The 18,703-nt window shown below is 30.6% G+C and overlaps 1 protein-coding gene across 3 annotated transcripts in view; it reads right to left on the bottom strand.

The window, feature by feature from the left end:
- Positions 1 to 18,703, bottom strand: part of LOC135129211 (homeobox protein abdominal-B-like) — a 201,993-nt gene that overhangs the window by 172,677 nt on the left and 10,613 nt on the right. Inside the window, exon 1 of one of the 3 annotated variants that reach the window (XM_064056343.1) lies at positions 8,609 to 8,711. The exons of the other annotated variants lie outside the window; for them this stretch is intronic. The gene's annotated coding sequence lies outside the window, so the exon portion shown is untranslated. Of the gene's footprint in view, positions 1 to 8,608; positions 8,712 to 18,703 lie in introns of those variants that run through there. 3 annotated transcript variants of the gene reach the window in all.

Raw genomic sequence — 18,703 nt, 5'->3', positions numbered from 1 at the left:
ACTAAGTATCTGATTTATATTTGTTTTAATTAAAAAAATAAATTTAACCCGTAAAGACAGTTTTTATCGTTAGTCAAAACTTTGTAAATTATAAAATATGTAAAGACACGAGTTACCAGAATAGGAACAATGGTAGACTAAACATGGAAAAAAATAAAAATAGCACTCCGGAGAAAAACAAGAAAAATATTGCCAAAACTGAGTCTGGGGAATTCACATAGGGTAAATGTGTACAAGAGTACGCACTTAGTGTAAAACTGTCAATAACTTTTTAATTTTTTTGAATAGACAAATTTTATGATATGGGTTCGTCATATACATGTTTAGAGATCAGATATGTTTAATTGTACGTCCCAAGACCACTATATTTTAAGAGTAATTTCAATTTTTGTCAAGATGTGTAAATGCGCACTCTTAGACAGTCCACTGCACAAGAGTGCGCATTACATTTTATGAAAAAATCTTTATTTCTAAGGTGAAAATATATAGGGACAAGTGACTACAGACTACACATACAACGGGATCCATATTTCTTCGTACTCTAGGGGTCTTGAAATTCGAGAAAACGTAAAAGTAGAGAGTCGGTCGACGGACTCGATTACAATACTTCATTCGCTTACGCTCAGGAAGTAAAAATTAAAAAACAAACATCACCACAACCACCACCACACAACTTGAGAAGCAGTAAAAAGTAGTAGAGTTAAATAATTCATTATAGTATCATATGTATCTATAAGACTACGTATCGCAAGTATTGCGCACTCTTGTACATTTGTACATAACCTAATGTTTTCAAAGTTAAAAGCTTTTGATGTATAGAAAGTATAAAACTGCTAGTGTATAACGACACCTTAAAAGTTACAGCTAATGAACATTATTACTGTAAAATAAAAGAACTGGTACGTACCTTACAAAAAACTAAAACTATGAGCAGTAAAAATTACATCCACACAACGCGTAAACATAAAATCGTCAGTACGATCAAACTATAAACTATATACAGGTCACTGTTGCACCTTTATCTCAAGTTTAGCATTGGATTGTGAATGGTATAACTTCATCTTACCCAGATGGCACTAATAAGCAGAAATCATCAGTGCGTACTCTTATACATATGCGCACTCTTGTACACATTTACCCTACGAGTATCTAAGAATAAATAGAAAACTATTTCCTACGAAACATAGTGTTAAACTACAAATAGAAAAACATTGTTCAGTTATCGAAAACATTCTTGGCATTTGTGTAAGTATGTATATTATTTACGTCAAATTTATGTGTTTTCCTTAATAAAACAATAATTGAATAGGGTACAACAGTTACACCCCGAAAACCTAATAAATATATTTCACCTTTATGACGCCATTTATAAGAAATGTGTTTTACTGTGATCCTTCTTCACCTTATATCCCGCAGTAGTAAAGTCGAGTGAGAATTAAAAGGAAATTATATGGTATAGCAAAGGTCACAAAAATTGCTTCACTAGTATAGTGTAAGAACTATAAGTGATAATCGAATAGCATGGGTCTTTCTGATTTATTGATGTGATTTTAATAACTTGTAGTCGTAAATAAAATTGTAGTAAATTTAAATTAAATTTCACTACTGTTCATTTTAAATAGCATCAGTTTGGCGCGAGAAGATCAAATATTATTACTAAGAGTAAGTATAGTGAGTCTCTAAGATCATCCACAGTTCTAAACCTTGTAAGGAAATTTCTGGCAATAACATAATTATAATTAACCAATACTAAGTACTTTTTGTTTAGAACTTATGAAGCAAAATTTCAATACAAGACGATAAAAATTGTTCTTAAAGTAAAAAAAAAACTGAAAATAACATATGTTTATTATTATTATTAAATCTAGTCAAGGTTTTCTTAATAGGGCATTACTGATAATAATAAAGGAATTACTTTCTTTGTTCATCTTTCGAGTAACAAGTAACTATAAAAAGTAAAAATGTATGAGCAAAATAAATAACATAGAATCACAGGACATACTTTTTAAAAACATTTATTCTACAATTTTTTGGGATAGTGACATTAAAAATGCATAAAATTTAGTAAATGATCTTAATTATTAGACCAAACATTACGATGTAGCTATGCATAAAGTTAAAAATATTAACACAGTTTGAAACTACAGATAAAGGAACATGTTATAGTATAAATCTGAAGCTAGATTTCTGTGGCAAAACTTTGAGATCACACATCAAGTTTTTGGTTGCTAATAATATAAACATACAAATTTTGGTAAACGTTTCACGTCCACATGATAATCGTTCTGCATATGTGTCTAATATTTAACAGTAATCACTCCAGTAGTTTTGGAAATTGTCGCATATAATAGAACAAGTTGACAGGCTTTTATTTCGGATGTCATTTGCGAAGAAAATCAACTCAAATTTTCAAACTAAAGGTTATCTAACAAGACTATCGAAGACAAATCTTCAAAAATCTATGGCTCTCTGTCTTTGTATTTTGTTGCTCTCTCTATTCTAGATGTACCTATGCTGTATAACGATTGTTAACTTTCTGCACCAGAAATATGTAACGCGTTTGCAAACTACTTTACCTAGTAGCGTCTATATTCTATATTTCCGGTACCTGTGTTCAATCATTTTTGCAAAAATCTCGTTATTGTAACGCGCCAAGACGTTCTAAAAACACTATGACCGGATTGATTTTTATATAAATACCTACATTTATTTCGTAGTTGGTTTGTACATCGCTATCAATTTTACAACATGGTTTTTTTTTTTAGGAAAAGATCTACAATCACTAACCTGGCTTCTTTTATTCAATATATCGTGGAAGTGATCGAAAATCGAAGTCAATTTGACATAAATTATACTCGCTGTTCAGAAGGCTTTCGATACAGTAGATATCCTTATTTTATTAAAAAAATACGTTATTGTGGTTTCAGTGATTCTCTAATTACCTTTATTAGGTCATAGCTATTTGAAACAGTTGGAAGATAACACAATTACTACTCTTCCCCATTTGTCCCAACATGCGGAGTGCCACAGGGTACTAAGTTAGGTTAATTTTAATTTTTATAAATAATGTAGTTGACGTGATATCTTCAGGAAAGTTGTCATTCGCATGTGATTTGAAGCTATTTACATATGGAAATAATTTCAATAGAAACTGAGATTATTCAAGCCGACATTAATCATATAATTGATAACTGGTATTTGCAACACCGTTTATTATTAAATTATCCAAAATCTTCATTAGACGACAAAATTGCCTACTTTATTTAGGTATACAAAATTCAAGATACTCCTCTAAATCGCACCCTGGTGGAAAAAGATCTTGGTAACTTTGATCTTTTGATCAAAGTTAATAACTTTTGCTGATCACATCGGTGAAATTAATACCAAAGATGTAGGACACATAATTAACTGCAAAGACGATTTTTAAAATCTGTTTATTATCTTCACAGTTAGTTATTTCTAAAAAGGTTATGGCCAGTCACTCCTACTACCTAAATTCAACTTTAATTTTTTAGAGATGCGGTGTATGGTTCTAACAATCAATTTTCTGCTTAGGGTAGTTAAGAGTCAAATTGACGGCCCATATCTTTTTCAAAAACTTAATTTTCTTGTGCCAAGAATTAATTCACACTTCTCGTTTACTGTGTTGCTAGTTCTAAATACTACTAATCGAAGCAATACTCTGATTTTAACTAAAAAAACTTGCTTATGATATTATATTATATAAAATGCACAATTTGACGTTCATGTAAGGTCCCCTTTGATTGCTGTGGCTTTCATTCATCCAATTGTTTCACAGTGTTAAAAGAGTCGAATTTGTTTTAAATGGATTTTAATGAAAATGAGCGAAACATGAAAACTGAGGAAGCAGACTTTTAGGAGTTGCTTTAGTCTGAATGTTTTCTCTCACTTCCCTCATGGATATAGGTTGCCGACTTACTTCCGGTGTTAATGTTAATAGCAACCAAAACTTGTGTAGCAAAATGGATTTACTCCCATCAAATGATGTCATAATACTGTATTCACAATATAGGAAGCGGAAAAAAGTAATTTTCCATTTATTAAATGTTTAACGCGTACAAGTTGTTTTAACTTTCCCTAGTTGGGTGATGTATATGTTTTACATGGAGATGTCATATCGACTTGTTCTAATTTGATATCAGAAATGTTTCAAAAGTAATTATCACAAATAAAAGCCATTTTGAAATATTTTTAAAAACAATTTGTTTACTTAACATAAAAGACGAATTTGGATTTATGAAGGACAAATAAGTATCAATGAATGATTAACATTTGTAACACAATCTAATTTTTGCAGTTTTATTGAAAGTTAGTAGACATTTTTCACTATTCAGCTTTGCGATAGAAGATTTTGCATATTGTGTCCATTTGGAATTTTCTGTCATGTAACTTTTTAAACTGTCTATTAAGTGACAAATTGTAAATGTATGTCACCGTTCTGTGGTAAGATGTTGTGGCACAAGTGTATAGTATAGTGGAAAATTAAAAAAATATGTAGGTATGTAAATTAAAACAGAAAGTATAACTATTATTTCTAAAAAACAAATTTCTGCTAAGGTTAGTATAAAAGTCAAATTGACTACCCAAGCAACGTAACGATGTTTAACGGGGACAATTTTTTTTAACTTTAAATACACTTAGGGAAGAAAAGAAATATGGGCTTAACTTCTATATTCAGTTAAAAAAAAAACACACACACACACACACATCAATGAAAAGGCAATGTAGGTATAACTAAAATACATACTTGGTTTTATAGAAATAAAAATTCCAAAGTAGGTACTTGAAATGAAGCTAATGAAGAAATTGGGTGTTTTACTGCGTAACATAACATATTTAACTTCTGTTCTTCAGTTGAAATATCGTTTGTTCTGTTTCTTTAGTGGTGTTTATACTCGACGCATCGATTGTTTACATTTTTGTAAAATATTTTACGACAATAGATAACAAGTTGACATTCAGTGTTTTTTTTTATATAAAGTAAGTTGAGTTACCTAACTAACATTCGTTGCATATTTCCAATACATTAATGAGAGACCATATTCTCTATATCTACTGTGGCATTGATATGTTTTTAAAACTGAATTAGAGTACTTGTTTTCATACCTTCAGAGTTAAAAAATGTCCCGGTATAGTTGATTAATAATAATAATTGTTAAATAGTCTTTAGCACTGAAGGATAATTTTTGATTTCCATTTAGTACCTAATATTTGTTTTAATCTAGGAAGTAGAATGCTGTATTTTAATACACTTAACAGAAACAGAACGACACTTTGAGAGACGTCTGTAAGAGTTAACGGAATTATTTTCGCGTGAAAAAGTTTATTGATTGCCAGACTTATAATCAAATATGAAAACACTGTTTACAACAACATCCTCCTTTGTTTTTTTTTTTTTAAGAAAATATCGTACTTGGTCTGTTTCTGTTATTTTGTTAAATTAAATTTAATTCTGCGTTTAAATGTCTTCTTTTTTTTTGCTAATTTGTACATCACGTGTCAATAGTGAATGATTCTTTAATAAAATAACGATCACTAGTTAAATTAATAATTTTTAAAATGGTTTTGCGAAATTTTTCAGGGTGGTCGGTTTTTTTTGCCGTTCAGTGCATATTTAAAAAGTAATTAAATTTAACATGCATAATATGATTTTTCTATTAACAGATTTTGACAGTTAGTTTTTCGTGTCAGTGAAATGAATAAAATGAATTTGTCGATTAAAATTAATCTTACTGGGAAGTGGGATCGAAATTAAAAATGCAAACTTTCTACTATTTTTTTTTGCTGAGCAAAATAGAGAAGGCCATAGTTTTTGATCTAAATTTAATAATTTTCCAACAATTTTGTTTTGTGAGCTTTAGGGTCCCATACTTATAAGTAAGGGATGAGCAACAAAATTCGTGATAGCAGAAGATTCTGGAAACAAAATTTTTAATCCATACTTAGTCATACATAGATTGTGTAAAAAGTCACTGAGTTGGCAGTCATGTTCATGACGTTTAAATTGAAATTCAAAAAGAAATAAGTGGAGATTAAAAAGTCCCAACATACCTACGTTTTATGAAACAGCCAATTGCGAAATTTTTGACATTTTACATAAAACAGATAGTGCAAATTCTACAATATCAACAACTTTGGCTCAATTGCCTTGTGCATCAAGACTATATTTTCTAGCTCAAAAATTTGTAATAATGAATAAAAGAATGGAATTTGTTAAGTTGCTTACAAAAATCATGCGCTGAACTGACTAAGAATGCATTTATATTTTTATTTACCAGAATAGTCCAGTACTTCGTATAAACTTGAAGAAGACGAGGTTCATCAGATTAATGTACGAGAATAAACTAAATTAGTGCTGATATGTTGTATTATACAATGCACTGCAGTCGGCTTATATCTTTCCTGACCCTCCCCTAGCTGGGCAATTTTTTTTAACTATATTCTGGCACGGCGACATAATTATCTACTAATATGTTTATGTATAATCTATTTTAAATATAATTTGAAAATATTGATTTCGAAAAAGTTACAAGTTAAAAAAAAAATAGCGAAATATACAACATTTAGAGACCCGGTTTATAAAACGCGAATTAAATTTAATTTGCGATTAACTTTTAAGTGAGGTCCGTTGCTAGGCAACGTGCATATTTTAATCAATCACGGGCTCATATTCTACATTTTAGTCCTCTATTAAATTAATTGACGATTAAATATTTAATTCGCTTTGGCACCATCAAACATATGTTTTAAACTGTTTTTCATATCTTTTTCTTAATAATAAACACGGTTTTGTATGTAAAAGAAATTGTTGTAATAATTTAGTATTTACTTTCAAATGAATACATAATGTACTTATACAGGTGCATAATTTTTTAATATATTAATTTCCTCAGTTATAAGTACATATATGATTTATGGCTTTATTTTACCTTTGAATATAATTACATACATTATTTCATATACGAAACAAAATAACACTTTCGTTGTATGCTAAATTTTCAAAATTTCTTCAAATTATTTATACCTAATGTAGGGAAAAGAATAGTCAAAGAGAAGACAAAATTTCTATTTTGTTTATGTGGTTTTGTTTAAGATAAGAAACGATTTAAAAAATAACAACTTACACCTGACTACACCATACCTTACACAGTTTTAACATTCAAGTTACATTTAAAAGTGCATAAAGGTAAACATTGCCTCTTCGCTTTCTTTAGTTAATAAACTTGAATTAAAATTAAACTATGCGATGCATGCAGGTTTTTATTAAATCTAGAACTGTGTAAACGTATTTTACTGCTATTAAATCCAGTCGTTTTAATGGGATATTTAGTTCTGTCACTCATAATTTATATTGCATCAAATAATCAATTTCCTTTGTGTAATAACTGTAGTGTTGCGGAAGTTGTAACCTGCGTAAAACTCTATTATGTAAGAATTTATTGAAAAAAGATGATGGTACCGTTTAAATCTCATTCAAAAATTTATTTTTAATTAGCACCTTTTTTGTTGATTAATCTAATTGGTAAAGAAGTAATGTTTTCATGTTATCATTTGAGTCTCACAATATAATTTCCGTAATAACGCTAAAAACGTACTACTCTGGCGGAAGACGAAGGTACCTTCGAAGATACGTAGGACTATCTAAAATAATAAAATAAAAAAATAATCCGTTGTAAATCTACGTTGCTACTGTGATTACACCACTTATCATATTGCTTTAATTAAGTAATTCTCATAATTAATTTGTTTGCTAAGATGTGAATTGGTCTGAAAAAAAAAACATGCGTAAGCCGATCACGAACGTTTTCATTGCACACGAATACGACGGCCGCGTCATTAAAAAAATGTTATACAAAATCTTTTACTTTTCGGAATAAGTAGTTATTCTTTAAATACCAACAAGAACAAAACAAAAATAATGTATGGAAGTTTTAAAGAAAAAAAAACTGAAGTTTGTTGTCACTATAAAACGTAAGTATATAAAAAAGCGGGTTAGAGTAAAAATATAGGAGTAGGTATATATTTTTATAATTACCAACAGGGGTTAATGTTTAAATATTTGATTGGTACTTCCATTTAAAGCAAATAATGATACCCAAAGAGGCTTCAATTAACTAAAATACTAAAACAATGCTAAATGTGTTAAATTGCCCAGTATATAACAAATGTTGCTTTTTGCTTTTTGCAGCAACAAATACGGTGAAATTATAATTATACATACAAAATTTTTTTTGGCGCGCAGCAATTTAAACAAATGCCGAGTTTGTACAAATTCTAATAAGAACTATTATCTTTCCAATTGGTATCAATGTTTCAGTGTTTGCACACCCATATCTATATAACCATTTCCTTGTAATATTTTGATCCATCAATGAATGTATTAATAGTAAAGAATATTAAATAATAGTAAGATAATTGTGTAAAATATTTTAGTTTAGATATTCTGAAGCCACAAATCGTTTAAAATTTAGCTGCTAAAGTTTCGGCCCCAAAATAAAAAAAAAATGCTTTGACACCCTCTTGTAAACTAAAGCGGTTAAAAAGCCGTCAATTTAAAGAACTAATAAATAAAGGCATTAACACTTACAATAACAATAACTCCAGCGGCGCACAGATTCAAAGACGTATTGTGGCGACGGTGGCGGCAAAAATAGAATCCATAAAACGTTTAATAAAATTTTTATTTTCACTATTACTTCCGAACTATTATCACTCACAGTACACTTGTTATGCAGGTTTTGGATTCATGGTATCAGCCGAAGTTCGAGAGTGGTTACGCCCGCCAAGGAGCCTCCACACGTCAACTCCAAGGCGCCTGCGCCACTGCACCAGAAGACATTACTAATCTATTCTGGATCCGGCAAGCAAATGCTGGCGACTTCGCAGGGCATGCGCCTTGGGATGGGTCCATCTCGGTCTGGCCCGTGGGACGCACGTAAGAGGCTCCCTTTCGGAGCTGCACGGCCATTATCCCAAGATTTTTATAGGGTTTTAGGCTCGGCATTCCGATTGATATATGCCCAAGGAATGGTTATGGGGTATTTTTGGATTCATTAGTTATTTTTAATTTATTGGTTTCAGACGCGACACCTGTTTTAAATGTCTTTTGAATTGCTGCCATTAGCATTGTTGTTACTCCATATACCTATACGGTTTAATAAAGTGGTTTCCATTCATGTGATACTGGATTTTATTGTAGCAAGCTTCGAAGTAGTAGAGAGAGGAAAATAAACCGGCGAAACTTAAGACAATTGAAATATTTTTGACAAATGAGGCAAATTATTAAAACAAAAACACATACGATTAAAACATTAAAAAAAGCAAATGTTTATATTTTCTATTGAAAAAAAATATTACCAAAAATGATTTGCTATAACTATCAGTGTTATGGTATAAAAAGTTGCATTAATTTAAATACATCACCGGAAGAACTAATTTACTATTAATTTTTTATAGTTTTTCTACTAAAAAAGGCGATTAAATTTTAATTCATTTCCTTTTCATTCGATTAACTTGTCTTCCTACAAAATTATTCAAGTAGAGGAAGGTGCGACAGGATTAAAGTATATTTTCAAACATATCAGTTCATGGTATTTATTAGATCTAAGTATCACACGCATTTCTTTTCAAACCCTCTTGTAATCTTCGATCATGTGGCATAAAAGCTACTTAGGAGCACAAAAATGCATTTTCTGTCAGCTGAAAATCGGTATTTTATTTTATGTTCAAGCTCACGTGCACCGTTTTGTTACATCTTCGAAAAATGTATAAAGTTAAAAATCCTGAAGTAAATTCAGTGCAAGTACCGGTTGTACTCCAAAGACGACGGATGTCTGTGTACACAATATTACACTTTTTCTACGTTGTTAGATACACTGTAAACATTCGCATCAAAGATCATTTTTGGACAATGATTATATTTAACAGATAACAGAAAACACAGCATTTTTTTAACGAAAAATTATATTTAGCTATATGGTTTACTTTCAATTAATTTGGTTTATTATGCCTCTCAGCTGAAATAAACCCAATAAGCAATTTTTGTGAAATTTTGCAAAATCATCTACCTACTTATCAAATTTAAGTTTTTGAGAGTTGTATGGTATTCGACCTTAACGAAAGTATCGTCAGAATATTAAATCAAAGTATAAAGTACTTTATACTTAAAAATTCGACTAGGTATACTTGAAACAAGGCTAATAAAAAAAATGTACCTAATATCATGCCATTAACATTTGTTGTCTAGATATTATTTTCGATATGTACCTAGATACATTGTAAAACTAAACATAAAGTTCAGTGTTCAAAATTTAAAAATATTTGTTTGTTTGAACAAACGATTATTTTTGATGAAAATGCCGAAGAAACGTAAAAATTAGGTACCTACTTAAGAAAAAGGATGTGATTCCGGAGTCAGCTAATATTGCGTCAAGCCAAGTTAATTTTAACAGTGGTTTACAATTCTACAGGAACTTATTAAACTGAAAACAAACGGATTGCTTTCCCAAATAATTCATTCAAACCCAAAGCAAAAATTTAGCCAAATAAACTTCAGGTGTTTTATTATCTCTTGCATTCTTTTAGGAGTTTGTTTAAAGTGACGAGTTTTATCTGAAAATTTTCAGTAGGTACATAAGTATCTATATGTATATATATGCTTTATTTAAATTCAAATGGTACCTACTTACTATAAAATTTATTGAAATGGAAATTTGTCCACCGAGTAGGTAGTATTATAAAACTGCGAGTGATTGTATGAAAACAAAAAAAATAAAAAATTAAAATTAAATTTAAAAGGGTTGTATGTAGGTACATACCTATTTAAAAATCAGAATAGAATAGAAAAATTCGTTAATCCATAATGAAACGTAATTCAGGGAAGTTTTGACAAAAACGTTGAATTCAGGCCTTTTTCGACCAATTAGTAGATGTGTGGTAACTGGCAAAAAAAGCGGTTGTCAATCAAACAATAAGAATTAATTTTTTTCTTCTCGACACGTGATTCTTAAAAAAAAACTAGCCTATTTGTAAAACTTTAATTAACATCTAGATATACAAGTACGAGTATTAAATGCAATTTACTAAATGTTAACAACAAAAGAACAAACAGTAAACCTGACTATGCTTAAAATTTTACTGAAAGTAAGCTTGTTATACGCTTCAGCATCAATTTGTTAAGGTGGTAAAAAGCTTGTTACGCAACCATGTCTGAGGAAATTAATACAATACCTACAAGCGACGCGTAGGTATAGTAAGTACCTACAATGAAGGCGTAACCCGGCTTGTTGTGTACTCTATTTACTATAATTTTTGTAGGAAGAACGTCCTATTTTCTCCGGAGAACCTCAACTCCGGTCTAGATCAGGCGTTCACTAATCCTACACTTAACTCCGGTCTACGGTTATGTTCGCTCCTTGGGCTGGCCTTAACTCCCGGTTCGGCAAATACCTATCCACCTCACTCTAATCATGTTTAAATATTTAGTACGGGAACACATTCAGTTCATTTTGGATTATGGACCGAATAAGTAGGTAGGGTAAATGTGATGTAAAGTAACCTCATTTGACATACACCTGTTACAACTTTTATGACTTAAGCGGCTTAAGCAAAACCACCCTTATAAGTCAAACTGGCTATTGTAAGCTTTGTGGACCCGAATCTCAAGATTATTACTGTCCATTGTAGGCATAATGTAGCTGTGAACTGAGTTAAGTAATACAATAGCTAGTTTGACTTATAAGGGTGATTTGGCTTAAGCCACTTAAGTCATAAAAGTTTTAACAGGTGTATGTCAAATGAGGTTACAGTACAAAAGTACGCACTTAATGTAAAACTGTTAACAACTTTTTAATATTTTTGGATAGACAAATTTTATGATATGACATATGTTTAGACACCAGATATATTTAATTGTACGTCCAAAGACCACTATATTTTAAGAGTAATTTCAATTTTTGTCAAGATATATAAATGCGCACTCTTAGACATTTCATTGCACAAGAGTGCGCATTTGAACGCTTAAGAGTGCGCATTACATTTTATGAAAACATTTTTTTTCTAAGGTGAAAATAAATGGGAATAAGTGACTACAGACTACACATAATCCAGTCTTCACTTGGTGGTTCCGTATATTCTATAGACCACATCCGAGACAATGAATAATTTGCTGTCCTTTAGACTTTTTTTTGCCGTGTGTTTGTGGCAGTGCACACTTGCTCTACTTTTTTATTGTTTTCAGCTTAGCAATACCTTTTTTGTTTTTTTGTATCTTTGACGTTTGTTTCCAATTCATCTTTAAATGGAATATTCGACAGCATTTGAGACTTTCACTGTCGAGGCTTTGATAAAAATCCGGAAAGGTGACAGACAGACCGAGAGGCAGACTGAAACTGGAGACTTATTTCTTCGTACTCTAGGGGTCTTGAAAAGTCGAGAAAACGTGAAAGTAGAGAGTCGGTCAACGGATTCGATTACAATGCTTCTTTCGCTTACGCTCAGGAAGTAAAATAATAAAAGAAAACATCACCATAACCACCAGCACACATCTTGAGAAGCAGTACAAAGTAGTGAAGTTAAATAATTCATTAGATATATATATAGTATGACATGTGTCTACAAGACATCGCAAGCATTCCGCACTCTTATACAATACCTCGCTGCGCACTCTTGTACATTTGTATATACATAACCTAATGTTTCCAAAGTTAAAAGCTTTTGATGGATAGAAAGTATAAAACTGTTAGTGTATAACGACACCTTAAAAGTTACAGCTAATGAAAATTATTACTATAAATACAATAAAAGAACTGTATCTTACTGGATTCTGAAAGATATCACTTCATCTTACCCAGATGGCACTAATAAGCAGAAATCATCAGTGCGTACACTTATACCTACATATTCGCACTCTGGTACACATTTACCTTACCTATATCTTAAAAATGATTTAAACGAGTGTTTATTTAAACAATAGGTATTACTTAGTATTCATCAAGTTACAAAATTTGTTATGAATTATAACATAGGTAATATTTTTATATTTGACACACATTTTTCAAAATCATACGTATAAATGCGGTATTCATAATATTGCAAATTTTTTTGCTGTTCAAAATTTTCCACTAGTTTAACTTCTTTACTATGAGATATGACGTTGGACCGGAGTTGATGATCGCCCATTTTATCGAAATAAGCGCTTAATTGAACAACTCAACTTATATTTGTCATCAAAATAAAAATAATAAGAAGAGCTAGATAAATAGTGCAAAAATTAACGTCTCTATGGAGCTAAGATTCTGAAGCTATAAGAAATCTACGTGATTAACATTCTACTATTCATAATTTTGCATTATTACTGTTCTTGATTGCTATAATTGCCATTTATTAATCAACCAGCTGTGTTTGTTTTAAATTCGTGCGGTTTGGGCTAATAAACTTTATGGAGGATCCACAGAAGCTTATTATTTTTAAGAGTGATTTAATCAAAATTTATTTTTTTGTAGATTTCTGGATATTGCGCACACTTTACATGTTATTATCTTTACCTATTCGGACGGGTTAAAAATAGAACTTTTTGAAAAAAAAAAACAAACATAACTATTGATATCATCTAGTGTTAATATTTTAATACTTCTTTACATACTTATACTTACTTACTCTACTACTGCGTGTGATTTTTCTGATTTAAATTTTAGATACTTTTTTCTATTTTTGTTACACCAGTTTACAAATGTATATTGCATGGGAGGCGGTTTTTAATTTCTGCATAGTTATGGGACGTGGTACTAATTACAATTAATTTTACTTAAAATTTCAAGAAAAGTTAAGATTTTACAAGTGTTATTTTAACTTCACTAGTACAAATTCAACGAAATTACAGAAATTACTCCAATAAGAAAAGTAACGTGCCTATTTACTTAATACCTAAAAAATTACACTATACTGTTTGTAGTTTATAACCTTAGATAACACTGTTTATAGTAACGGATGTGACACTAATATGGAAGAAGACAAAAATATGCACCATAATAATCTTGGTTTAGAACTGAAATTTTATTGTAGCTATATTAACTGACACTACTATGTATACGAACAGTAAGCACATCAGTTAATAAGTATTTTTTAACAAAGTGAATAGCAGCAAATATACTGAAGCTGCGAGCACATAGTATACAAAATTTTTAAAAATATTTTGGACGAATTATTGTACAAAAATTACGAAATTTCGCAGTTTTTTGAAAATTTAGTAAAACATTACCATGATAATTTAATTATGATCAATTTTTCTTTGCCTATTTATTTCCAGTATAAATTTTGTGACATCATCTCAACACTTTATTGTATACCTAAATGTTTTATTTAATATGACCTAACATGGATTTTTTTTGTGATTTGGTGGTATATATTTTTGTTTATACTTAGTCTGTATAAAATATCCACTTAATTGAGTTGATTTGAGTTCCCGAAATTTTTATTATTGTGTTTATATCCTCCTTTTAAATGTTGATAACGTGATTACCAAATTTGATTAAGAAAACGTCACTTAAGACAAGCATGCTCATTCTTATGAGGTTTGATAATTTTTATTTTAACTTGCAGGTGTTATCACTTTATCACACAAAATTTTAAGATGAAAGATGGTTTAAGACACTAGGTAAATACTAAAACCTTAGTGATTAACTGACATTATTAACATATTTATTAGGTAGGTATACATTCATCGCATTCAAAAATGACATCGCAGGACTATCTAAATAAATTTAAATCAATTTTTTTGTTGAATGTGCTTTACACTTTGACCACCAACACAAAGGAATCCTTGCTTGTCCCACCTAAAAGGAATAATGGAAAATTTTATTAGGTTTGCTCTATTTTAAGATCAATATTGTTAACAAAACAAAGAGAATCTGTTCATTAAAAATGTAAGGTGGTTCGATAATTTTTTCAAGGTTATGACGTAATTGGCAAAAGATGATTAATGAAATTTAAAATAACTTTTTTTCACTAGCAGCCTGGACGCATGCAAATGTCGACTCATTTAGTGGTAGCAAATTCAACTTTTGCTACCACGGGTTCAAAAAGAAAAATTGAGGTTATGTACGCAATGTTTGATGTGATTATTTCTTAAAAAATGAACAAATGTGTGCTACAAACATTACTTGAGTATACGCATGGTAGTTGATAGACGGTAGAAGATAAAATGATTAACTCAGCGACAAGTATAAACGGTTTTCTTTGTGTTGAAGATTTAGATCAAGTTTGATTAGAAATCAAAACAAAATCACGTTGCGTCAAAAAATTGAACGTTTATTTTTCAGTTTATTGTCTTATGGTTTCTACTAGTGAAAAAAATAGTATATTAACCACGGTTGCAAAGCCACTTCTAGACCTCGCACTTAGAGCCCTCGACGCTGCGCGTCTCGGGTTCTAATTTGCGCTCGGTCTAGAATGCTTGGCTCTGCAACCTTGGCTAATAATATACTATTGTCGACCAACGTCGACAATTTGTTATAATAAAGTAAAAGGCGTTACTACTAAAGTTTCTGCTTATTAGATAAGTATGATTAAGTTACATCCTAGAACCTCTTGTCGACAAATTTTTAGAGAATATGGTCTGTTAATGGCACCATCATTATAAGTACATTCTAAGTTTAGTGCTAAATATGAAGCGAAATGTCTGTCAATTTCAGGACGTGCGATATGTACAGAATTATATTTTATGTAGCGATGATAATAATTGAAGAACTCCATTCTCCCGCCTTGAAATTGGTAAATAAAATCCAAAATATATTATAGGTATTATTTGTTTTAATAAAATAAGGAAGTTCGGTATTGATAGTGAGAATTTGGGTTTTAATAATTTCAAATTAAACGTAATACCTAGGTATCTATTTTAAGAAATGCAGCGCATTACTCGACAGAAGAATTTTTGAACACTTAAGTTTTCTGACACGGTCTTATGTACAATTCTTTTTATTTTCATGTATTTGTGCATTAATAAATGTATGTATGTATGTATGTATTACACTATTTACACCGTTTTCTGAGGAAAATAGCAATAAAATTATATTTTTTTCACTAGCAGCCACGACGCATGCAAACGTCGATTCATTTAGAGGTAGCAAATTCAACTTTTGCGACCACCGGTTCAAAAAGAAAAATTGAGGTTATGTACGCAATGTTTGATATGATTATTTCTTAAAAAATGAACAAATGTGTGCTGCAAACATTACTTGAGTATACGCATGGTAGTTGGTAGACGGTAGAAGATAAAATGATTAACTCAGCGACAAGTATAAACGGTTTTCTTTGTGTTGAAGATTTAGATCAAGTTTGATTAGAAATCAAAACAAAATCATGTTGCGTCAAAAAATTGAACGTTTATTTTTTCAGTTTATTGTCTTATGGTTTCTACTAGTGAAAAAAATAGTATATTAACCACGGTTACAAAGCCACTTCTAGACCTCGCGCTTCAGAGCCCTCGACGCTGCGCGTCTCGGGTTCTAATTTGCGCTCGGTCTAGAATGCTTGGCTTTGCAACCTTGGCTAATAATATACTATATCTTAGGTTAATTAAAATATTAGGTTAATTAAAATCGTTTTTTTACTAGTAGAAACCATAATAAATTGAAAAAATAAACCTCATTTTTTTGACGCAACATGATTTTGTTTTGATTTCGAATCAAACTTAATCTAAATCTTCAGCACAAAGAAAACCGTCTACACTTGTTGCTGAATTAATCATTTTATCTTCTACCGTCTACCAACTACCATGCGTATACTCAAGTAATATTAGTAGCACACATTTATTCATTTTTTAAGAAATAATCATATCAAATATTACGTACATAACCTCAATCTTCTTTTTGCACCCGTGGTCGCAAAAGTTGAATTTGCTACCTCTAAATGAGTCGACATTTGCATGCTTCATGACTGATAGTGAAAAAAATAGTATATTAACCACGGTTGTAAAGCCACTTCTAGACCTCGCGCTTCAGAGCCCTCGACGCTGCGCGTCTCGGGTTCTAATTTGCGCTCGGTCTAGAATGCTTGGCTTTGCAACCTTGGCTAATAATATACTAATTTTGGCCCGACAGTGTAGGACAAAAGCTCTTGTGGTCTGTTTTCAAGTCCAACATACAAATTAGTTTTCCTCTTTTCTAACATATTTTTTCGTTTTAAATGACCTATTTTTAAACTAATTTTATTTTCCAAACTTTGCTACGACGTTGCCAAGTTATTCCAATTTTTTAGAAAATTTTTAGCAATGGTTTAGACAAAAACAAATCCCGGTAGGATTATTGTTGCTATTAGTGTTGTAAAGCAAACGTACCTATGTGCTTTTTTCAAGTATCAATGAAATTGAGTCTTAGTATACACTGTGTTAATAAAAATTTTCAAAAAGTCATCTTTTAGTTTTTTTCCTGTAGAACACCGTGTATTTTATTGCTCCATCTTACGGTTTTAATATTCACGCGGCCACAGGTTCATTGTTCGAAATGTTTAAATATTTTAAACATAGTTTTCAAATGTAGATTTTGATAAAAAGGGTTTACGGTTTCCGATAATTTAAAACACGTGGGTGTTGTTAGGTCCATGTTTTTGCTGGATAATTGAAATTCTCAAATTTACGTGTAGCTACTTAAGTATATGATACAGCCCGTTTTTCTACACAGTTAAAAATTTCGACTAAAATATATACCTAAGAACTGCATAACTTTTACATAACTTATTGTTAGGAGACGAAAAGCGATTATTCAAAAAGTAATGTTTGCACATCCCAAAGTGCAAAAACGTGTACCTATATCCTAGGTATTCTTAATTTTTGCTAAATTGTTATTTTTCTCAAGACATCATTAACGCACTTCATATATATACGTTTTTAGTGCAAAAGTAAACACTAATATTATAGAATTTACTTTAACGTTTGTAAGATAAAATGAAAATATTGTTCTTTCTAATATGTGAGCTTTGTTAGATGATTGTTTACATCTTGTATAATTCAAGGTGATGTAGACTCAATCAATTAACTTCGAAACAAAACGCTTACTGTTGTATTAAAATATTAGTTAACATTTTACAAATTTTATATTTAGTGCGTATTTAAAATTTATATAAAAATTGACAATTTTTATAAAAAATATCTAACACGTCGAAATTATGTAACCATCTAAACACAAAAGATATTGAACCTCCAGTGCAGGTGTAAGGTTGCTGTTTGCTTCCTAAATATTCGAACTAAAATACAGGAATTAGAAAGCTTTTGTTATGCAAAAATAGATTTATTTCGTAAATTTTTAAATTAAACACAATTTGTCACAAGCTTTTGTCCGTACAATTCTCGCTCCAGCATAATTAGATTTATGAGTGTAGACAGACATATAACGGTCTAGTTTAAATCATATATGCCACAAAGTGGATAATTAAGAGCAAACATGAACCAAGAATTTTAATTAAAACAATTAATTTTATTGCGTGTCCAGACAAAAAAATAGCGAAATGTGTGCCAGTGACATTACGCTTTAATTTATTCATGGCACATATATGATCATAGGTTGCGTACGAAATATTAATGGAATAGAAGTCGATAGGCTCGATTTAAGAGTTCCAGGCTTCACATCATAAGCATAAAAAAGCTTTTAACTTTACAACATTAATACACGACTCGTTAATCGACTGTTTA

The sequence above is a fragment of the Zophobas morio genome, unplaced genomic scaffold (genome assembly GCF_036711695.1).
Source record: "Zophobas morio isolate AGI-343-1 ecotype UQ-CSIRO unplaced genomic scaffold, CSIRO_AGI_Zmor_V1 ptg000014l, whole genome shotgun sequence".
In the NCBI taxonomy this organism is placed as follows: domain Eukaryota; kingdom Metazoa; phylum Arthropoda; class Insecta; order Coleoptera; family Tenebrionidae; genus Zophobas; species Zophobas morio.
The sequence above is the reverse complement of the archived record's forward strand: the minus strand, read 5'-3'. Positions and strand labels throughout refer to the sequence as shown.